This window comes from Euprymna scolopes, chromosome 30, assembly GCF_053919585.1.
Source record: "Euprymna scolopes isolate OS-2025 chromosome 30, ASM5391958v1, whole genome shotgun sequence".
Taxonomy (NCBI): Eukaryota; Metazoa; Mollusca; class Cephalopoda; order Sepiida; family Sepiolidae; genus Euprymna; species Euprymna scolopes.
In genome coordinates, this window is record NC_136511.1 from 4,897,228 (window position 1) to 4,922,470 (window position 25,243).

Here is a 25,243-nt window from a genome sequence, read left to right on the forward strand (position 1 = left end):
GCCAATTTTGAGTCCAAACACTTGAAATTTTAGATATAGGTTACTTGAACATGGATCTAACTTTATAATTTAATTTGAGCCCAAAACATTAAATGTTAAGAGGTGAAAATTGGGGTTAAAATTTTAAAAAATTGACCTCTGCAGTCTATCAAATTACTCAACCAATTTTTGCTCTGAACATTTGAACTTTTACATGAAGTATATTCAGACATAGGGCAAGCTTCTTAATTAGTTTTTGGCCGAAAATTTGGCTGCCAAGGGGTCAAAGTCCAAAGGATTTGACCTTTGAGATCTCTAACAAACTATTCAGCAAATTTTGAGTCTAAACATTTGAAATTTTACATAAAAAGGTAGTTAGACATGCAGCAAGCTTTTTAATCAGTTTTTGGGCAAGAATTTGGCTGCCAAGAGGTCAAAGTTGAAAGAGATGACCTTTACAGGCGTTAACAAACTCCTCTGCCAATTTTGGGTCTAAACAATTGAAATTTTAGAGGTAGGTTACCTAGACAAGGGTCAAACATATATATAAGGTAAAAAGCTATAGCAAACATCTAAATGAGTATTTTAACCATAGTTCCTAATTTCAAAAGGCGAAAAATTAAAAGATACATCTGCCTTACTTTTAATGCTAGGTTTATTTATGGTGCCTTTTAAATTTAATAAAAACCCTTCAAAATTTGCTGACGAGGAGACCTTGCTTATTAAAAAACTATATGTAATAATTATTGTCCGTAACTTGATGTCTACCACAATAAAAAGCATTGTTTTCCGAAACGATCGTACAGATAATTGATTTTGTTGTTGTTCTTTCTTATGAAACGGATTTTTAATTTAATTATAATTTGATTTTTAAATTTTAAATTATCAATCACATTACTTAATATTGAATTAGCTCTAGGATATTTACCTATCGAGCTTATTATATATCTAAATTACAACGAGCACTTTCTCTTTCCTGTATTTTAATTAAACTAGTAATTTCACTGTTACATTGAAATACACTCAGCTCTTTAGACTATTGTTCTAATCTCCTTTATATATATATATATATATATATATATATATATATATATGTGTGTGTGTGTGTGTGTGTGTGTGTGCGCGCATAAAGTTATGAACAGTACATAGGGCCCGAGCAAAGCTGGGATGAATTGCTAGTATATATATATATAACTTTAGTTATGAGAAAAAAAATTTTAAATCCATGACCATCGGTATATACAAACTGAGTACGTTTCAAGTAAATGATTAACATATATATATATATATATATATATATATATATATATATACATACATATATATATATGAGAGATAATTGAAACTAAATGATGACAAAGGATGAATGGTAATTTTATTACACCATTTCTCTTCCATTGCAATTTGGCTAACAAGAAAACACAGGATCCTTTTGCACCAATGTGTGTGAATGTCTTAACAAAAAAAAAAAAACAGCTAAACAATTCAGTATAATTACAATTAACTAACATAAAAAAAAAAAACATGAATCGACCAAAGCGATTCTTTTTTTTTTTTTTTTTTTTTTATATATATATTTGTTTTTATTTTGTATTTTTAAAGAGAACTCCATGCCATTCAAACCGACTTAAATGACATTGCCAGGAAAGAATAAAGAAGTAATTTGTAAAGATTCCAAGTCTGGACTCACACTACACGTAAATTAAAACCTGATTGTCTGTCGACCTTTGGTTCGTGTTAACTTATTTCCTTCACAACTGTTGTTGCTATGCTTCCATTTTTATCTTATCCTTTTCTTCAATTATATACAGAGCAGTTGTCTTTCTGACTGTATGTATGTATGTATGTATGTATGTGTATTTCCAGCTAAAAAAAATCAAAAACTACAAAACAAATATCCACAAAGTTGATATATTATTGATCAGCGAATGAATAATAACTAAAATTTAGATTAAAAATATTTATTCTCTAAGAGTCAACTCCCCCCGGGTTTCATCAGGGAGTTTGATTTTACAGTGTTATTATGTACTGATTTTGAAAAAAGGTCAACTAATTCCACGGTAGTAGTAGTAGTAGTAGTAGTAGTAGTAATAGTAGTAGTAGTAGTAGTAGTAGTATCGTATGGGTTAGACCTCTATACCATTATTTTTTAGCCAGTCTGAGAAATTGTCTTCCGATAGATGGACTGTCTCATAGCCTCCTTCCAGTCAGATGACTGAACAGTGTAGGATCAGATGGTCCACGTCCTGGATGGGGGGGGGGGGGCTTCCTTGCACTTTGAGCAGATTGGAGTCTATTTGTCTCCACCTGTGTTTGTTTACTGCAGCCTTGCAGTGTCTTGCTCTGATCCGGTTCCTACTGTTTGTAACAAAACCTGGGGGGGGGGGGGGAAATTTGGGTCTTCGATAATTTCCCCTTCCTTTGGGAGTATTGTTTCTCCATTCCTCCTTCCATGTTTCAACTGGGTCGAAATTTTTTTTTTTTTTTTTTTTTTTTTTGAATTGTAGAAGAAGGGCTTTCAGGACTTGAGTCTGCAAGTACATGGGGCATCTTTTAAAATTTGTTGGATTAATAAGTCCTTGGCGTCCTCCACAGAGTTTTGAATCTATTTTTTTGCCTCATCTCTACTATTTGGAGTCATGTCTAGGAAAGATTAACAAGATATTTGTTTATGTTACATTTAAACTTCTGCATATCAGTACATCTAGGGAAGCAGGCAGTAGGAAGGAAATTCCAAAGTGTAGCTGTTCGAGGGAAGAAACTATTAGAACAAAGTTTTCTGGCATTTAGAGACAACAGTGAAGGGGTGAGATCTTATTGCTAAGCGGATTTGTCGTAGATATGTACGTCAAGGGGGTACAAGTGAAACGAGTTCATCAGAACACATTCCATTAAAATATTTGTAAAACAGACATAGTGATGCAACATTGTGGCGATGGGACAGGGGCTGGAGCTTAGTTGATAAAGTGGGACCGATTAGGTTGACAACTCTCTTTTGGACTTTAAGAGAGAGAGAGAGAGAGAGAGAGAGAGAGAGAGAGAGAGACTAGTGGTAGATGCACCAGCCCAGATGTGGCAACAATATTCCATGCATGGGCGAATGGTGGCCTTGTAAAGGTACAGGATACTCTCAGATGTAAGTAGTCTTCTAGCTCGATAGAGGGAACCCACCTTTTTTACAGCAGCCTTTGCAATGTCTAAGTCATTTGCTATAAGTTGTATCGCCTGAAGAGGTCTCTACTTACTAGTAACTAGCTGACCGAAACATGCTCATGAATGTGTAGTGACATATTCATGCTTATGTAAAAACGAATAAAACCTATATTGAGAACCCTTGCATTAATCTAGTTAAAACTTCATTAGTTATTTCACCTCTGGAAAATATTAACCTTGAAATACATACATACACACATATGTGTATGGGGATGGCTCAGAGGCTAACTAAGGAATGAAGGTGGAGAGTTGTTTTGATTTCAATTCTAGCTGATGGCACCTAAGTCATATATATATTTTCTTAGTCTTGATCTCACTACTATATATTAGGTTCAATATAATAATCGCTAGAGAATTATCTCTTTAATAATAAATACAAAATCTGCATGAATTAAAATATCATATTTAAGCGTAGCTTACAACCAGGCAACGCCGGGTGGCTTGCTGGTTATTTTATAGATTTCTAAGGTTGATTCCCCTAAATGTGATACTCTAGATGGGGACAAAAATTTAAATTGATTAATTCTTGAAAATTTCCTCCTTCACTATCTGAGGATGGGAAAGATATTGGCAAGACAACACAAAAAAAAATTTTGTTATTTTATACTTTCTGCTTAGCGAAAAAAAGTTTTTAAACTTATTTTTAGTTTAATCATCCTCATGGGGAGGTAAAATTGAAGATTACTCGAGTCCAACAATTTATAACATTGGTCTTCGTAGAATCGTTTTCATCCAATTATTTCTTCATATAAACCAGTCACATAAACCATTTCAGAAGACATTCAATGCTTCAATAAGGCAGGGATATATTGTTAAGCATAATAACAGTGTTATTAAATCATTTTATGTCGTTTTCATCCATTTATTTCTTCATACATCCTTGTACCGGAAAAGTATCCAGTAAATAAAACGTTTTGTAAATCGTTACTTTTTTTTAATTTTTTTTCTTTTGCATTTCCATACACCAAACATGGATATAAATATCACTAAAACATCCGCTAGGTCATAAGCTTCATTTTGGTACCTAATTTGCCAGGGTGGGTTGCCTGGAGGCTGAGATAAACCGCGTCACACAGACACACACACTAGGAAAATTTATAAGATTTGTCTTTTACCAATTACAAATCCCAGTTTACGTTATTATTATTACTCGTGGAACCTGTGGAAATTCCACAGGGAACTCATTCATATGTAAAATATTCATGTTAGCATTTTGTAGATGTTCAGTGTAAATGGAGATGCTCTGATATTATTGTAGCTCTTTTGTTAAAACTGAAAAAATATTTATCTAATCTAGCAGGGACGCCTGGCGTAGCCTGGTTGTAAAGTACACTTAAATATGATATTTTAATTTTTGCAGATTTTGTATATATCACAGAGTTAATGTTCTATATATTATAAAGTTGCGATTTAAAAAATAAAAAATGTATCTATATGACTTGGGTGCATCAGCGTGAATCAAAACCCAAACTAAAACCTATAAAAAAATAAAAATATATACACACTAGCCTGGGTTCCCGGCATTGCTCGGGTGTTTGGAGGTGTGTGTTGCATCCATTGCCAAACCGGAAGTGCCAAAGGTTTTAATTAAAGCTAGTCAATCGAAAAGAGGGGATGACTTTCAAAAATACTGGCGAAAAAAGCAACCCCTGCTTGTAGAAAAGTGCCCAGTTGAGGGTGAAAGAATTAGTGCTTTTAGCCAATTTTTCGATAATTGTCGTCCGAAGGGTTGCGCTTCAAAATGATACCAATCTTGTGAAAATCTGTCACCTCTGTCAAAAGTTTTAGACAGACATACATACATATATAAAAAAAGGCTTCCTTCATTCCTTCAGTCTTGACAGACTAGTGATACCCACTGTAAGGGTACCTGCACATGAAATTTTTGTGGCAAGAGTTGTGCAATCTCCAACCATACCTCTCCTGAGTCGACATTGTTGAATACCAGTGGCAAATGGAGGTTCAGTACGACAGGAAACAATGCCGAGATAAGCGGAAAGCACATACAGCGCCTAGCATTCCCAAATGGTCACCCATCTGGTACTAGCCAGGCTCAACATTGCTTAACTTTGGCGATCTGCTGAGAACTGGGGTGTCAACACAATTATGCCATATATACATACATACATTTAAACAGACAGGTGAGAATTATATTATAGATAATTTGAGCTCCTTCAGCTATAATCGAAACCGAAACCAAAACTTATGAAGAATTCTTGGTAAAACTTATTACAAGAAATGGAAGTCCATAACAATTAAACGACAGTCACTCAGATGTAAGCGTGACACACGCTAGCCTATTGATATATAAATTATGTTAGATAAATTCAGTTTTACATCGGTTAATTTTTCACTTAAGAGCAGGTTTTTACACCAAATCTAATGTATTCAAAGGGTCAATTAGATTGAAAGCACCAAACGAAGGATGTTTGCTGTGGTAAGCAGAACTGATTTCTGGAGTACGGTGATGTTGTAATTGATTCCCCAGGGTGTTCAGCTGTTTCTCAAGATCATATGGAATTGGGCCAAGCGCACCTGATGATTGGCACAATGAAAGTTTTCTTATTCTGCAACCTAGCAATCTCCACCCTTAGTTCCATAGTTCCTCATTCTTCTCATTTGCTACGTTGATGTCGCCTGGGCAAACCACATCAATAATTTGGCATTCATTGGTCTTTTTTATTCACAGCTATAATATCTGGTTTCCTGCAAGTTATCACCTGGTCATAATGAACCATGAAATCCCAAAGAAACTTAACATCCTCATTTTCCATGACCACTTCTGGGTGATGTTGGAACCACTTGTCCGTCACATGCCACTCGACAAGATATGCATTGCTTCAATAATGCCTTGGAATATTGTTAAGCATAATAAAATTGTTAATAAATCATTTTATATTGTTGATCTACATAGAATCGTTTTCATCCAATTATTTCTTTACATTTGTGTCCCACCACTCATGTATTTTTTTTATTTCACACTAAATAACTACATAGCTAAATATCTGAACTAAAAGAGACTCTTTCTGACCATTTCTGCAATGATCTCACTTCCCCTACACACACACACACAAACAGATTTTTTTTTTTTAAATCTAGACAAATTAAATTTCTAACCAAACAAATTGACTTTGAAACTGATTCTCCTGGGAATCAAAACACTGGCGCCATTGTTCACTGCTCATGAAAACTGGAATTTTGAAGCTGTTGCGGCAGTTGGAGTTGGTGAAACATGCCCTTTCAGAGGTTATCGACAGTTACCAAATAGACTTTCTTTTTTTTTTAATTTTATTTTTGGCAACATGAAATTGTATTTAATAAGAACTGTGCAGCCACCATCTCAAGAATTTTTAAGATTTAACACAGCCTACTTTTTTTCTTTTTTTTACAAAGGAGTCACCACTTATCAAGGCCTGGTAGTCACATGAGGATAAGGGTTAATGTGTGTAAGATAGTCAATGGGACAATATCATAGTGATCCTCAGTAGTGGTAATCTGGTAAATTCAATTACTGAAGGGGACGGCTCATCAAAAACTTGTTTACATTGGATTTGAAGACAACCATACTGTAGTCAGCTTGAAAGCAGGGAAACAGAAGAGAGTTCCACAGGCATGCAGTTCTAAAAAGCTTTGTTCATGGGATCTTCATTAGTTAAGGCACATAAAGAGTGGGGGAAATTATTAATAGTGGTTTCAGCTAGACGAGCTTTTCATGAATATTGGCAAGAGGGGACCATAGATTGAAGCTCAGATGAGCACTTGCTATGAAAATGCCGATAAAGCAGAGACAGGCTCGCAAAGCCTGTTCTGTTGGGAAGAGGGTGCAGGGAAGAGAAAAGGGCATCCCCCACTGAGCTAGGAAGTCTATTTTGACTGTTAAGGCAGGATAAGTTGCTTCTAGCAGCTCCTGCCCAGATGTGACAACAGAACTCCATCCTTGGATGTACCTGGCTCTTACACAGGCAGAGAATTGCAGTAGCAGGGAGATATCTATCGCAGAGGTAGAATGATCCCACCATTTTTCCAGCGACCTTGGCAATAGATTTGATGGAAGTGTTATATTTCAGATCAGAAGAAAAAGTCAGAAGCTTGTCAAAACATGGAGCCTCTCCAAGATGAGAGCCATTCATTTCAATTGATGCCAGACGGGGATCAGAGTGTTGATGATGTAAAGATAGAAGCTTGGTTTTATATGCATTAAAATTAACCAGCCACCTCCTTCCCCATTGTACCACGATTAATAATCTTTTTTTTTTTTGGAGTTGGGGTATGGTGTAGTATCTGTTTGTTGTCATGATACCATTCTCCATGGTATTACTTTATTTTATTTTTTTTGGAGGAGGAGGAGGAGGAGGAGGAGGAGGGGGTATTTTTTCCTTTTTTGGAAAGGGATAGTATAGTATTTTGTTCTGTTCTCACTAGACCATCCTCACATGCCTCATTTCCTCCTTATATTAGACTATCTTTCCAGGCGTTACCCCTCTTTTCAAAACCAGTGTAATATATGTTCGTTCAACATGCATTATTATTATTTTTCTTTTTTATGGGGGTGAGGGTATAGTGAAAACAATATAATTTTTTTTTTTATCACAATACCTCCTCCTTCGGGGTTGGGGTACTGTAATATATGTCCATTTGTCATGATGTCATCTTCTCGGGCTAGCAAAAATATACAACAGGCGGGAGTCTTTGTTTAATAATGAATGATAAATAATACAAATGTCTCAAACCTAAGTAATAAAAAAGAGATAAAATAACTCGGACATCCTTTATATATATATATATATATATATATATATAGGGGAAAATATGGGAGGAAATAATAAAAATAAGCTCAAGAGAAAGAGTAATGAATGAAGATTGGCTCAATGGATTGATTGGTTTTTGGTCTTGTTAAAGAGTGATTCATTCATATATATATATATGTGTGTGTGTGTATATATATATATATATATATATATATAAGATATAAGATAACATATAAGAGGTTTGTGTTTACTATAAACCTTTTACGCAAATATTTCGCAAGTATAAATCATATAGAATATCCGTATGAATACAATTACACGTCATAGTTAACTAAATATGATCATCTCATGAGAAAAACAAAAAAAAAAATAATAGCAAATTAATTAAAATGAATGTTTAAAAGAATATGCAAATGAGCTAGATCTTTTGCAGATGAATGCAATTCCACGACCCATATACAACAAAGTTGTATTTTTTTAAATAAATAGAAAAAAGCTTGCTTTTTTCTGTTGTTTTTGGCCTTCGGGCCGGGATCAAAGTGTAGTATCTATCCGCAGATGCTGCACTTAAGATAATTTGTCTCAGCCAATGGGGGGGGGGGACCTCTCCATACTAAGATAATTATAATTTTTGATCCCAACCATAGTGCCCCTTTTGCCTGCTTTTAACCCCACATAAAAACGACCTTGTGTCACAGTTTGCTATGGTGGGAAAGCAAATAAATACTAATAGAAAAAAAAGGTTTTCAATATGAATATCAACACACAAAAAAAATTTATAAGAGTATATATTTTATATAAATGTAGATATATATTTTTATTATATACTAGCGAGGGGTACCCGGTGTTGCACAAGTGTTTGGAGGTGTGTGTGGAAACTCTGGGTGTGGGGGGGGGGGGGTAAAAAAAAAGTAAGTATGAGGATCGAACCCGAACCGTTGAGGCAAAGTTGTAAATTAAAGTGTGAAAAAAAAAAAAAAAAAAAAAAAAAAAAAAAAAAAATTGTGCAACGTTAACCATTGCCCCACCGCGAGATGCTAACGGAAACACGTTTGCATTTATTTAATTACTTGGATTTGGCAGGTGCCCGTTTTAATGAGTTAATGAGGTCAAGTTTGACTGCGGGATTTTTATTTTCCCAAGATGTTATAGGAAAATGACTAACCCACATGTGGCGAGCGACAAATGTTGAATATTTATCTTCCTGAAATCGAGCAAATTAAATAGACAGGCGAGCTTCGTTGTTAACTGTGAGATATTACGATTTATATGTGATATAAAAAGTTTTAAAAAGTTGTGAACCGACCGATTGCTTCTCTGAAAAAAGCCTTTTGTAGACATACAGAAAAAGCGAACACACATACATACATACATTTTCACGTTTATATTTATAGACTAGCGGGGGGTACCCGGCGATGCCCGGGTGTCTTGAGGTAAATCAAAACTCCGGGGGGGGGGGGGGGGTTTAAATAATAAAAAAAAAATGTTTTGGTAGGTGAGTATGAGAATCGAACCCATACCCTTGGGTTGGAAATTAATGTGTGAAAAAAAAAATTGTGCGATGTTACCATTGGGCCACCGCGACATACAGCGTAGATGTGTTTGAATTTATTTATGTAAGTATAAAAACAGGCGTGTGCAATAAAAGTTAACTCTGCTCCTTCCATTTGACCTAATTAAGAAGGTCAAATAGAAGTCACGCAGCATCTGAGTTTGTTTATCGAAATTTGACTGTCTGATATACAAGATTGATCAAAGCTGATTGCTTCTCGATGTTTTTCCCGGCGCAATGTCGTGAACACGTCTGTTTGAGTTTAGTTTCACTTTATTTATACTAAAAAGCCCAATCAACACGCGAGAAGCCAAAATAGCAATAATTTTGTAAAAATCGACGTAAATAAATCTATACGCTACGCGCTTTCCTAATTCCTAGATATTATTATATAGGACCTATATACACAGTTGTAAGCAATAGTAACGAACCCGGGACCGTGTGCGAGAAAAGCCTTTGCCAGACATACACAAAATGATCACACACATTTTGCCTTTTATATATAGAGATGTATCTATATAATATTTTCACAAAAATAAAAACAACAAAATATAAAATGAGAATATCATATTGTGTATTTTCATATGCGTTACAACCGTTTCACAACCATTTGAACAATTTTAAATATTATATCATTCAAAAATATTCCAAAACAACTACTATTCAGACGTCAAAGTACACTACTTATAAATATATATTAATATATTCATAATCTCTATTTTAAGAGAACACACAGTTAAACCTACCTACATGCCACTCTTATATTTTCTTTTTGTTTATTTTCCAATAGCCTTAGGATTTAGTAATCGCTCTATTTTCATATTTCTACTTTTTAAATGATATTTCAACCAATTTCCATATTTTAATATTAATCTAATCCTCTGTAGGTTCTTTTATTTTAATTATTTTTTTATTTACTTGATTTATTTCCTAAATACTAATCTACACCTTCAAATTCTAGTTTCTATTTAGATGTTCCAACTACATCCTCCTCAATCTACGATGGTTTTGTATCAACTTTATTTACATTTTACGATCTCAATGAATTTTGCTTTACATTTTAATTCTTAAGGAATGGTAATTAAAAGGTTAATTTAAATAGTATTAATTAAAATTAACCTCCATCCCATACCTGTTATGTTAATAATTTAAATTTTAAATTAATCTTTGCAATTCTTATCATTATCTAAGTATTTTATTTTAATTCTTTTATCATCCTCTTCATTATTATTCATAAAATCTTTACGATCTAAGGGAGATGACTGTTTATTCAATTTACTAATTTCTCAAAATTTAGGCATTCATATTTTAATATTTTGACTTATATATTTATTAATCACCTTCGTTTAATTTTAAACTTATAATTCTAACATTATTTTCTTTATAACAATCTCAGTTCAATTTCTCAGTTTTGGGGGGGGGGTTGTTTTTTTACTTTATATTTTGATTAAATTTATTTTGGTGCTAATGCAGAGAGTGACCTGCGCCATTTTTTAAATCATATTTCCACGTTTAATTAAAGTTTTATGTTTTTTTATTCAATTATAAGGTTAAAGTACAGAATAGGTACAAAACACCCTCCCCTCCAATGTTAGGAATGGCTTTTTAAATAATAACATTATTTCAGCACGGATCACTCTCTGCATGAGTACCTTTATTTTAATCCATCCTAGTCTGTTTGTCTCAATATCCTGCAGTTGCCTAATGTTAGATTTTTTCCATTCCTATCTTATTGAAATTACTCCAGTGTAATTTTATAACCCATAACGATTATTAAAGCAAAAAATACTATTTCTCCTATTGCGGTTATGATTATTTTAGTTTCCATGTTAAGTTGATAATTTATTTATTTATTGCACCATTTTAAAATCTTAATATTAAACATAACATTCTCTTTCCACACTTACATTTCACTCTCAACATACTCTGTAAATTTTTCCTTTGTAAATTTATTTTAATCAGCATGAATAAAGCGCAAACAGGAATTTATTTCTATGAAAACAGCTTTGTATAACATCTAATTTTTTGTTTAAAAAGTTCCTCTTTAGAATTCACTATGCATCAAGTAAACATAGATTACATCTTTTTGCTTTACTCAGTTTATACGTTTCTAGTTTTATCTACTATTGACCACATTAATTCAATTTTTTTTTCTATTCTTACGTAGTTTCCTAACCCAACCCTCTAATGCAGTTGTGTTCCTCTTTTTTTATAATTATTTTTGTTCTATCCTTATTCCTATCCTTATCCCGATTTGGTTCATTCTATGATTCAATTTTAAATGATGTAACATGGTTTCCGTACCTGTCCTTAAAAAAAAAAAAAAAAAAAAAAAAAAAAAAATCAGGCAGTTCCCCTTAGGTATATCTTTACTATTATCCACCATAACTTCACACATTTGTATATAATTTCAGAAATTAAGCAATTCCCCTCCAATGGACATTTGTTAGGTATTCTACACTTACATTATCTCACCAAATTTAGATCACCTGATTCAATCCTATTATTATTCAATATTTTGATTTTACCATCATTAGAACCTTATTATAGTATTAGCTAGATTGGCAGTGGTTAAGAATGAAAGTTTAACTGTGTTCTTATTAATTATTTTACTTTATTTTCTTGGGGAAAGTTCTTAATTACTTTGTAAAACTCTTTAGAGATACTCTCCCCATATCATGGCTTTACAGTGTTCTAACCTTACCTTTAAGGGGCGACCGTCGGGGTAGGGTTGTATAGTTTTCTACATTTGCTTACACTTGGTCCTGGTTAGTTGGTTGTTTTTGTTTTACGGCATATCAACCCTTTCCAGGTTATTTAATGCCGACACTTGGTCCTGGATATGACCTTACACTATATCCAGTGGTGAGGCCCCAGCTTGCAGGCTTTGGGGAGTGTGGAGCCACCCTTTAATTGCCATTGCTCCCAGGTCCACTCTAACCCGAAGTGGTAGCACCTATTAGGGTCCAACTATGGGTTAAATAGAAACCGACTTAAAAACAACAAATGTATTCTATTAAAAAATTTTTCTTCAAAATCTTTGGATTCAGCATTAAATAACCTGAAAAGGGTTGATATGCCGTAAAACAAAACCAACCAACCAACCATATACACAGTTTTTTGTCATGAGACGTTCAGTCGAGGGTTTGACTCATACTAGGTGCTTATTTGAGAGTCAAATCAAAGCCGTGACGTGGAAAGAGGTTGAAAAGCCGGAACTAGCTGATCAAATATGGAAAGAAAGGAACACATTTCCCTTTGTGGAAGGAGGTCAAAATAATTGACAGGGATGCAAGGGGAGGAGTCAAGAGACTCAAGGAGACAGTACATATGCTAAGAAAAAAAAAAAAAAATTACTAAGCAGACCAAGCCTAGATTTTAATATCTATATATAAGTCACCACAGAATTATCCCCCCATATGTAAAACGATGTAACTTTATTATAAATTAATATTATCAATATAACTTTTGTACCGTTTAAAAGAAGGGCAAAATAAACTAGTAATTTTTTTTTTTTTTTTTCATCGTACGAAAATAATGAAATTGTGAGACGAAAATCGGGTTTATATAATTGGCGCTTTAAAATAACGTTCCCATGTAGTAAGCATTTCGAACGTACCCGTATTTAATAAATCTAGCAAAAAAAATCAATCGTGAAATTTTTGATACTTATCCAGTTTAGAATGAAATTATATGTAAAATGCAGTTTCCCTAAAATATACGAGCGGAAATATTTGTTTTTAATGTGTGTCCCTCCTCCCATATTTATTTTTTCAGAATTTGAACAAAATATATTTAAATCTATCGAAATTTCTATTTATTATGAAACATAAGAGTTCAACTAAGTAAAAAATATATTTTTTTAAAATTTAAATACACATATTGAACAAAAGCTATTTTTTATGCAAAGAAGGGTGTTTTGGTGTTTTTTTTTTATTTGTTTTTTTTTTTTTTTTTTGTATTTTTTTTTTTTTATTCACTATTTTAGGACTTGACTAATTATCTTTGAAATAGTCCTAAAAAACTAATATTCATCTTTCAAGGGATTTTTTACAATGAATTTATTTAACTTCAAAATTTGTCGGTTTCCGAATGTCACAGTGAAAACCTTTTTCATTATAACTTTTTTTTTTTTTGCACGTGTAAAAATATTTTAGAAATTAACTTTCAAATACAATCAAAAAGTAATTAGAAACCTTAAAAAAAAAAAAAAAAAAAAAAAAAGAAATTATAAGCCAGCTTTCAAAAAAAACTATGTCCCTCTGTCAGTTTTCCGTCATTAATGCATATAACTAATATATTAACCTTTGTTTGAGAGTTTCACCATTTTATCTTTAAACTCTTGAAGGATTTGCTTCATAAAATAAATGTGAGAGGGAGCACGGCTCCAAGTTATAAAAATTATTAAATGATACGCAAGTGTAAAACTCATCTCTAGGAACGAAAAGTAATCCGCAAAAATAAAAATTGCCTTAGTATATAGAAGGGTTTACATTGACTTAGGGCTAATTAATTCACATGTAGCATCAGGACAGATACTACACTTGGATCTTATATAGATAGTTTATTTTCTTTAAAAGTTACAATGTCAATGTTATACAAAAACAGGTAAAATTACAAAAACAAGAAACAGACATGAGCTATGTTCATGTACCGTTCATTCTCCTCTAGGATCCTCCGACCACTCCGTCGTATCAGTTAAGATAAAAACGAAATGTAAGAAGCCATCAGACGTACCCCTCCACCGTACTGTATACCGATACTCTATGGCTGACTGGGATAGCTTCCGTACATTCATATCTGATTTACCTCTGCACTCCATGTTTAAAAAGGAAGTGTCCTCTATAGTATCAAATCTGACCGAATGGTTAATTGTAGGCATAGACCAATTCATACCATCTAAAAAATTCCAACAAAAACCTAACAGCCAGCCATGGTTCTCCCAAGAATGTGCTGCTGCTATCGCGCACAGAAATCACTTTTTCCATAGCTACCAACGTAATAGATGCACTGAGACTAAAGCTGCTTTCAGGACTGCCAGCAACCACTGTAAAAGAGTAATAAAAAATGCAAGAGAGCTATATGCCCAGTCTGTTAAATCCAAGGTAGCTGATCAGCGGCTTGGTTCCCACCAGTTTTGGCAAATAACAAATAGGATCCTGAACAGAAGTGTGCGTTCTATCCCAACCATTATCAATGGACCAGAGGTTATCTCGTCAGCGTCAGACAAGGCCAAACTATTTGCAAAGAACTTTGCAGCTAATTCTACCCTATGCGACGAAGGCCATCAACTCCCCATATTTCCTCCTGTAACACAGAACAAGCTAGGTAACATACAAATATCCGTGCATGAGGTCGCCAAGCTAATAAAAAACCTAGATTCCAGTAAAGCAACTGGCCCTGATGGCATCCCAATTATAGTGTTAAAAAAGCTTCAACCAAAACTTGCTCCCATACTTACGAAACTATTTAAACGCTGCCTTAAGGAGAAGTGCTTTCCGACGCCATGGAAGACCTCATCAGTTTGCCCTGTATTTAAGAATTCAGGTGATAAGTCATCTCCTTCTCAGTACAGACCAATAAGTTTTCTGTGTTATGAGTAAGTTGCTGGAATCAATATTAAATAGAGAAATAGTCAACCACCTCAGCAGGAATAACCTTCTTAGTGACACACAATATGGTTTCCGCTCTGCAAGATCTACCGCAGATGTGCTGACGGTAATATCCCACAGGATTAGTGAATCTCTTGACAAAGGCTTCCTTTCTAGGGCAATTGCTCTTGACATATCAAAGGCCTTTGACAAAGTATGGCATAAGGGTCTACTTCACAAAATTTCCAGCTACGGTATAACTGGAAATGTTTTCTCAATCATTAAATCATTTCTCTCCGATAGGCTCATAAGAGTAGTGGTAGATGGACAAAAATCGGAGGCCTGCAATATAAATGCTGGAGTCCCTCAGGGGTCAATCCTGGGCCCAACTCTCTTCCTGATCTACATCAATGACCTCCCTAAACACATACTTAAATCATTCGTTGACATCTATGCTGATGACACGACCATCTACGGCAACACATCAAAGGCTGTAAATGATGAAGTTCTCTCGGATTCTCTCTCCTCTGATCTCGAGCGTGTGGTTCAGTGGGGGAAGGTGTGGCTAGTTACCTTTAATGCATCCAAAACCAAACTCCTATCCTTACATCATCAACGCTCTGATCCCCAGCTGGCATCAATTGTGATGGATGGCTCTCGTCTGGGTGAGGCCCCGTGTTTTGACAAGCTTCTGGGTTTGACCTTTACTCCTGATCTGAAATGGAACACGTACATCAAGTCTGTTGCCAAGGTCGCTGGAAAGATGGTGGGATCCTTCTACCGCTCCAGAAGATATCTCACTACTGATGCAATTCTTTATCTATATAAAAGCCAAGTACGGCCAAGGATGGAATACTGTTGCCATATCTGGGCAGGAGCTGCCAAAAACAGCCTATCATGCCTTGACAGAGTACAAAATAGACTTCGTGGTTTAGTGGGGGATACCCTTTTCTCTACCCTGCAACCCCTCTCCCACAGAAGAGACGTTGCGAGCCTATCCTTGTTTTATCGTTATTTTCATGGCAGGTGCTCGTCTGAACTCCAATCCCTGGTCCCCCCTCGCCAATCTTTCACGAAAAACACCCGTCTAGCTGAATCCACTGTGAAAAATTTCCCCCACTCTATATCTGTGCCTAAATCAAAACGAGGATTTCATGAACAAAGCTTCTTTCTTAGAACTGCACGCCTGTGGAACTCTGTTCCGTCTGCCTGCTTCCCTCTGGACTACAACTTGGATGTCTTCAAGTCTAATGTTAACAAATTCCTAATGAACCGCCCCCTAATTAAACACTTCATCAAATCTCACTAACGTAATGTACTTGCAATAACCCTTATCCCTGAGTGGCTTCCGGGCCTTGATAAGTGGTGATCACTGTGTAAAAAAAAAAAAAAAAAAAAAAAAAAAAAAAATGAAGCCCTATAAGAAATTGGTGGAGAAGGGAAGAGTACAGGGACTTTTTACTTTGATTACTAAAAAACTTTGGATATTACTCTTGACTGGCAACATTTACCTTAATACCACATTCACACTGGAGTCAAACCTACTTACGAAATTATGAAATAAAATATATGCATATGTATGCGTCTGTGTTATAGAGCAGAATTTTTTTTATATTATTATTATGTATATATAGTTTATTGTCTTTAAAAGTTACATAGTTAATATACAAAAACAAGTAAAATTATAAAAATAAGTTTTAAAGCCCTATAAGAAATTCTGTTTGTTTTCCAGCTGACTACAATGTGGTTGTTTTCAAGTCCAACGTAAACAAATTCTTGATGAAATGTCCCCTTAAATAATTCAATTTATCAATTTTCCACTACTAACGATTAATACGAAATTATCCCATTGACTACTGTACACTCAATAATCCTCATCCTCGAGTGGCCTCCGGGCCTTGATAAATGGTGAACCCTACGTAAAAAAATAAATTGAGAGTGAAGGGAAGGATCCGAAGGTACTTTTAACAGTTTGCTTGCCCTTCGGGCCAGGATCAAAGTGTAGTATCTGTTCTGCAGATGCTGCACTTAAGATAATTTGTACCAGTCAATGGAGGGGAAACCCTCTATACTGGGACAATTATTAGTTTTGGTAACCAGAGTGCCCCCTTTTTGCCTACTTTAAGGGGAGCTGGTTTTTACCCCACATTAAAAACTGCCTTGTGCCTAATTTGTTTTAGTGAGGAAGCAAATAAATACATTAATATATATATTAAAAATCGATGACGTCATAAGCGGCGAATAATAACTTTATCACGTGTGTCACCTACATTGAGAATTACACAGAAAAGCCATTTCATTTGAAAATAATAAGCGGCTATAGATTAGAAAATGTCCTAATCGATAGAAATCCAGGAATTGCATAAAATAATTTTTAAAATAAAAAGAGCGTTTGACACGTTTGATGTTTTTGTTTGTTTGAGGTGTGTGCGTGCGTGTGGGAGTTGGGACCCACCACGTGGTGACGATGGGTGGGGGCAATAGATGGAGGTTGGAGCAAAACTACTTCGACGAGACTAAAATAGAATGGAGAAAGAGTAGGCAAGTCGAGAGTTACAAAGATGATTCTTCCTCAAGAAAATAATAAAAAAAAAGCTCACCACCACCACCACCAACAACAACAGGGCCCAACTCAGTCTGACACTCCCAGCCACTCTGTTTAGTGTCGAACTATCACTACTACACCATCTGGCAAGAGATTCTCGCAACTCCATAAAAGGGGGTTCAAGGATACCTTGTTGTACGGCCTTCACCCCGACAGCAAGAACTTTGTTTAGTTCACTACGAGGAGGGAAAAAAAAAAAAAAAAAAAAGATGGAAAATATGGCACGTATGACCCCTCCCCCTCATCCATTTGTTGTGTAGATAAAAGAAAAACAAAAATAAGGAATTCCTTCACAAGTAGAGAAGGAAAAGAGGGTGGGTACGGGTCGACTATTTCGTAAGCCACACACAATATTGTTTTCACATGAAATATGTGTCCTCGTTTTAGGTTTAGTCTGTAACCAAATTGAACGCTTTCATTTTCTTTTTTTAAGGGACAACTTTTTTTCTTTCTTTACATTTTTTTTTTTTTTTTTTTTTTTTTACAATAACTAAACTTACAAGTGTTGGTGTTTGTTAAGACAGAGTCAACGGATCGTTTTTCTTTTTTTTACATGTGATTTTAAAGCGATACGTAACGGTACTTACTTTATTGTCATGTCGAAAATAGTAACATATTCACAAATTACGAAAATTCGTCGAGTAAAAAATTATTTACAGTTAAAAGTAATTTTTATGGAAAATCGGAGGAATGGCATTTCCCTAGATCTGATCACCTTCAAAATTGCGAATGCAGGCGACACACTTATCTCCCTTTACGCCACTTTGATGACTGACGTACTGTTTCAGATCATATTTCATAGCGATAATTTTTTTTTTTTTTTAATAAAAACACAATAAGTTGTTCTACTCAATGAATTTTCGTAATTTTGAGATATATTACAATTTTCGACATGACAAGTAAGTACTGTTCTTTTTGGTTAAAACTACATATTTTAAAAATCAATTTGTCAACTATCCTAATAAGTACCCACATTTTAACTGCCAAAGTTTTAGGGCATTCTCTTTTTACAATAGCCTACAAAATCAAAAAAAAAAAATAAAATGCATAAAATAAATGTACGAAAATAAATGTTAAAGGCAAGATAAGTTAATCTTCTACCTACCTGGATAAGTTTGTGTTGCAGCTTATTTTAAAGTGTTTATTTACTTTAAAACAAAAGTAGTGTCGAATTTGAACAAGAATTAAAAAATGGCGGCTTTCATGCCGTAATATCGGGCCTCGATAATTGCTCAAAAATCGAAAATTAAACAACATTACTAGTAGAACATTAGATTTTTTGCGCGATTGGGGGTATTTATTCGGTAAATGTCCACAATTGATTTTTTGACTAAGGGTTCTCGCATCACCGGTTAGATTTCAGGAGAAGTGTTCGCATACTTCCCAGATTGTAATATCTCAGATTTGCAAATGGACATCGTCTCTCATTTTTTTTGATTGAGTTTTAAAAAGTTACCGTCATCTCATCATGTCGGCTGTTTATGTATACGAAAAAGACAAAGCGAAACTAATCAAATAAAAAACGCCTGATGCCTGGCTTTCCGGGCGGGTAGTATCTGTTCTGTAATTGCTTGTAAAAACGTCAATGTAGGGAAAAACCTTCATACTGAAACAATTACTATTTATTTGGATACTGCCAGAGTGCCCCCTTCTTATGGGGGGGGGGCTGGTTCCCTCACCCCCCCCCCACACACACACACACATCAAAAACAACCTTCATTGAAGGTTTAAAAAGCAACGCCATTTCTGCAAGTCATCTTTTTGATTGAAGACGTTAAATTTGAGTGCTTTACACTTCCGGTCGCGTCATGGCGTAGCAGTAAGACGTCACATTTTCTTTCACTTTCTTTTCTGTCTGTCTACTAACACTTTTTTGTTTTGTTTTTTTTTTTACACCTCTAAACACCCGGGCAATAAGTAATAAATGCGTGAACAAAGGAATAATTAAATTCAATCTGTCAATCTGTGTTATTAAAGGTCGAAATGCTAGGTAAAACTAAATGATATCTCTCTTTCTCTCTCTCTCGCTCTCTCTCTATATATATGTGTCTTTGGTAGGTGTTATCTTGAAGTGTCTTAATGTATAGCCAAGAACCACACCAACATTTAATAGGAATCTGGATAAAAAAAAAAAAATTATTGCTTCAGTGAAGAAAAAAATTGAGAGGATTTATATGAAACATGCGTGCATAATAAAATGAAAATAAAATATTGAAATAATAGAAGGGGGTCACCTGATAGCAAGTGCTACCTAAAACAAACATTTTTATGAATGAAAACTAAAGAAATACGAAAGTTTATAAGAAAACATTTTTATATATGAAATCTATCTATCTTCTATATATATATAAAAGGCAAAATGTGTGTGACCATTTCGTGTATGTCTTCAAAAGGCTTTTCTCGCACACGCTCCCGAGGTCGTTACTATAGTTTAAAACTGTGTATATAGGTCCTAGATAATAATATGTAGGATTTGGGAACGCATGTAGCTTATAGATTTATTTACGTCGACTTTTACAAAATTATTGCTATTTTGGCTTCTCGCGTGTTGATTGGGCTTTTTAGTATAAATAAACTGAAACTAAACTCAAACGGACGTTCTCGGCATTGCGCCGGGAAAAACGTCCAGCGTGACTCTATTTGACCTTCTTAATTAGGTCAAATGGAAGCAGCAGAGTTAACTTTTATTGCGCACGCCTGTTTTTATAGTTAAATAAATAATTTCAAACCTGTTTAACGTTGTCTGTCGCCGTGGCTCAATGGTTAACGTAGCACTTTTTTTTTTCACACGTTAATTTCCAACTCAGGGTACGGGTTCGATTCTCATACTCACCTACCAAAACTTTTTTATTATTATTTAACCCCCCCCCCCTGGAGTTTTGATTTACCTCAAGACACCCAGGCATCGCCGGGTACCTCCCGCTAGTAGGAATATAAAAGTTACTTTAATTACCCGTTCACAGTACAACATGTTTGAGTAAAGAAGTTTCTTGAATAGTTAATATGCTCATAGTGTACTGGACACCGTGGCATTATGTATGTGTGTGAATCTACCTTGCTTCTTGTTACTGTCTATTTTAATGTACGTGAGCTGCTAAAGTTTAAACCCGGGTCACCCGAGTCATCGAGTTCTTTCGTCTTGCCATCCGCAGGGGGGGGGAGTTGTAGGCCTTGGGTTTCTTTTCATTTAGTCAGCCTGGTAGAGTCTCTCCCAAACTGATTCTCTTGACCAGGTCTTATAGGAATTTTTAAGTTTGCACTAGCTTACTACATTCACTTATAGGTGTTACTTTTTGAGATTTGGAAAGATTTATTAGCTGAAAATACCTTTGAGTTCACATGTCAAGATTTTTTTGCTTTGGGAATGAGAGGACAGCAAATTCCAATGAAGCAGAGAAGGAAAGAGTGTAAGCAATCATAGCCATTTGCATTTTAGTGTTCGTAGGAATCGCTGCGATTCAATCACTACATATATACGTTGATCGATTCATGTAGACTCCTTACAATGTTTATATAATCTTTTATATATATATATATATATATATATATAAGCGAAAATGTGTGTATGTATGAATGTCTGTAAGTATGTTTCGCAAAAACTTTTGACAGAGACGGCGGATTTTCACAAGATCAGTATCATTTTGAAGCTCGACCCTTCGGATGACAAATATCAAAAAATTGGCAAAAACATTAATTCCTTCACCCTCAACTAGGCACTTTTCTACAAGGAAGGGTCGCTTTTTTTGGCTGACATTTTTTGCAAGTCATTCAACTCTCACATTCTCGACGTCGCATAAAAGGCGTTATTTCAACCATCCGTGATGTCACAACCACGGTAGGCACATCGGCAAGACATTTTTTTTTCACCTCTTTTTCCTCTGGTGCGTTATGAGTTCAAGCTACTACTCCTATTTTTTTTATTTTTTTGCTCAACACACCTCTAAACACCCAGGCAACGCCAGGCACCCAGGCTAGTTTTATATGTTAATCTGTTTTTATTAAGTATCAGATTTATCAAAACATTTGTCGGTTAAATATATTTCTCATTCCATAGCACTTTTTTCTTTTTTTTTTTTTTTTTTCAATCTGGAGTCATCACTTATCAAGGCCCAAAGGCCACTCGAGGATAAGGGTTAATGAATGTAGATTATTTATAGGGGCAGCTCAACAAGAATTTGTTTATACTGGATTTGAAAACTACCATGTTGTATTCAACCGAGAAGCAGGCCAGCGGAATACTGTTCTACAGTCGGGTAGTTCTGGAAAAGTTTTGTTGATGGAATTTCCATTTAGATTTAGGCACAGATAAAAAGTAGGACAAATTTTATACAGTGGCTGTAGTTAGTCAAGTGTTTTCTGTGAAAGTTTGGCAAGGGTGGACCACAGATAGAAGTTTAGTCAAGCACTTGCCATGAAAATAATGATAGACCAGAGACAGGCTCACAATGTCTCTTCTGTGGGAAAGAGGTTGCAGGGAAGAGAAAAGGGCATCACTTACTAGGTTTCAAAGCCAGTTTTAACTTTATTAAGGCTGGATAGGGTATGCCAAGCTGTTCCTGTCCAGATGTGGCAACAGTACTCTATTTTAGGGCGTACTTTACAGAGGATTGCATCGGCAATGAGATACTGAAACGGTAGTGTGATCCAACCATTTTCCAGCGATATTGGCAACAGATTTGATGCATGGGTTCCATTTCAGATCAGGAGTGAAGGTCAGTCCCAGAAGCTTGTCAAGACATGGAGCTTCCAAGACAAGAGCCATTCATTTCAATTGGGGCCTGATGGGGGTCAGAGTGATTATGATGAAAGGAGAGAAACTTGGTTTTCGATGCATTAAAATTAACCAGCCACCTTTTTCCCCCCCCATTGCACCACGTGCTCAAGATCAGATTTCTACAGATGCTGCTAATAATAATAATAAGATTGAAATATATCCATGATCTTTGTATTTATTTTACAACTTAGGTGTCATCAAGTTACGTGGCACTAAACAAAGGATAAGCATTTTTATTTTCATATGTAAATATGCAGGCATTTATAAAATGCTGTGTACACGGTGGAAAAACAACAAGAAATAAATAAACAAGATCAAACACAGAAACACAGTCAGAACAGAAGCCATAGGAAGAGCACCTAATCTGCTAACGGGGGGGGGGACACAGTGTTCTGAAAAGGGAACTTGTTTCTGAGAGATAAGAGACAGGTCTTTAGCAGAAGAGAGAGAGAGAGACATGGGGCAGGGGGTAACAATCTCTTCCCCCTACACCAAATAGAGGCAAGAAAAGCGTCCCTCACTGTACGTAGGTGTGTTAATAGCGACTTATCATCATATTACACAAAAGTTTCTTAAAATATAAGCCGTACACTGTACAAGCGTCGGAGAGAAAAAAAATTTTTTTTTGTTTTGTTTTAAAATAAAAACAAACATCAGTTGATGGAATTTCCAGAGAGCTAAGACATCAGATTACACATGTCATTAGTGCCGTAGCTAGGTACACAAGGACGTAGGTATTTACATTGTTGTAACAGTTTTCCTCATCATGGTAATTGTTGTTTTATCTTATATATATATATATATATATATATATATATTATATATATACATATGAGCAAACAATTAATAAAACGTTAAAAAACACTTTGAAATGAGTTAAAAACATTTAATCTGAAAAGGAAACACTAGATAAATGGATAGTCCTTAATCCGCGGAGTTTCGAAGAAATACTCTCCTTCTCATCAGAGGGTAGGAATTAGCAAAATGGGGGATCGGATTTTGCATGCAGAAGTATTTGATGAAACAACAAGTAAGTCAAAGATCTTACTTGAAAACAAAATAAGTTAAGCAGAGGGAATATGGTAAAGAAAAAGGTGATTACACATGAATGGACAGTCTGGTGGAAGATAAAAAATCCAGTGACGGTAAAATCCAAATGTATAACTTCAAGAAAGTTGAAAGAATTTCCATTTGTACAAGTAAAATCCAAGGAAATCTCGTAATTGGAAGAAGATGGTCCATAATAATCCAAAGGCAGAAATCCATGGAATAATTCACAAAAATGTGTACAAGGAAAAAAATATTAATAAAAGAAAAATAAGATGTGCTTTTCACTCTACTTCCGAGACATAACTATAAATAAAAAAGATCTGGGAAGAGAAAGGAGAAAAAAAAATGATAAAGTTAAATATAAAATAAAATAAAATAAAGGGAAACAAAAGTCAAAATGACCCAGACAGGAAATGTTAAAGGCACGAAAATATATATAAATAATATAGGTCAACTCCGGAGTACAAAATGTAACCAATTTTTATTAAAACTTTTATCTCTGTCTCTTTGTCTCTTACCCCCTGTCCGGGGTTTCCCCTTCCTCTACCTAACCCTTCTTTCCCATCCGCCCAACCTATTCCTCTCTAGCTGGACATGCATACACATACTTACAGACAATTCTTCTTTATTCAGATTTCTTAAGTAATGAGTCGGCATAAGGGAATTAATTCCTTAATAAAATATCAGTTATTTCCCTTTAGTAAATAAAATGGCTGAATAAAATGACTGAAAAACCAAGTTGATCCCCCCAAAGAATGACTTTTTTTTTTTAACTTTAGATATTATTCATCCATGGAATGTGGGCTTTTGTTTTGCAGTTTGGGATTTTTAACTGGACATACAAACACACACAGACAACTACCTTTTATATAATAGATAATATAAGGTATATTTATCTATCTATATCTATCTAGCTAGCTATCTATCTTTCTAGTTTTATATAAAAGGAACTTGTGTGTGTGTGTGAGAGAGAGAGAGAGGTTGTTCCCTATGACTGGGAAATTTCAAAGATACTTGATGTGTCTGGAAGTTTTCTTACATGGGATATATATCAGAATACTTCTGATAAGGATCAAAAATCAATAATAAAAAAATTTCTATTAACGTAGGAAGTTCGATTTTGATCAAAGTTAACACTGTTATACAGCCTAACATCACAATTGCATTTGACAAGTTTTATCACCGCACCTGCAGAAAGGCCCAACCTATAAAATCAACTGTGGAGTCTTTTATAAGACAGGGGCGCGTTCAAAGTCAATGTTTCTTTTTAGAGCACAATTAAACCATAATACTTGACTTTCGCACATTAAGCTTCAAGTGATTATGTAAAAATAATTTCATTAAATAAACAGTTGATTTTTAGATAAGACAGATGGTGCGTTTGAAATTAATATTTCTGTTTAAAGCACAGTTAAACCATGATACTTGACTTTTGCATTTTAAACTTTAATGCAAGCCATTATTTACAGATGTACGGTGCAATCACGTTGACACACCGGTTCTCGCCAGATCACCAAAGTTAAGCAACGTTGAGCCGGGCCAGTACCAGATGGGTGACCATTTGGGAAGGCTAGGCACTGTATGTACCTTCTGGGAAGGTTGGGCGTGGGACCGGCACCCTCATCCTGTAAAAAGAACTCCTCGCTACAAAAACATCTACAAAAAGTTGTAGATGGCCTATGGCCCTCCAGGGGCTCAAGGGCTATGGATGGATTATTTACAGATAATTTT

The 25,243-nt window shown here is 34.9% G+C and overlaps 1 protein-coding gene, 1 long non-coding RNA gene and 1 pseudogene across 2 annotated transcripts in view; 2 read left to right on the forward strand and 1 right to left on the reverse strand.

Moving 5' to 3' along the window:
- Window positions 1-25,243, reverse strand: part of LOC145254638 (large neutral amino acids transporter small subunit 2-like) — a 314,875-nt gene that overhangs the window by 113,928 nt on the left and 175,704 nt on the right. The window lies entirely within an intron of this gene.
- Window positions 1-25,243, forward strand: part of LOC145254640 (uncharacterized) — a 215,573-nt gene that overhangs the window by 79,556 nt on the left and 110,774 nt on the right. The window lies entirely within an intron of this gene.
- Window positions 24,982-25,098, forward strand: LOC145254941 (5S ribosomal RNA; annotated as a pseudogene).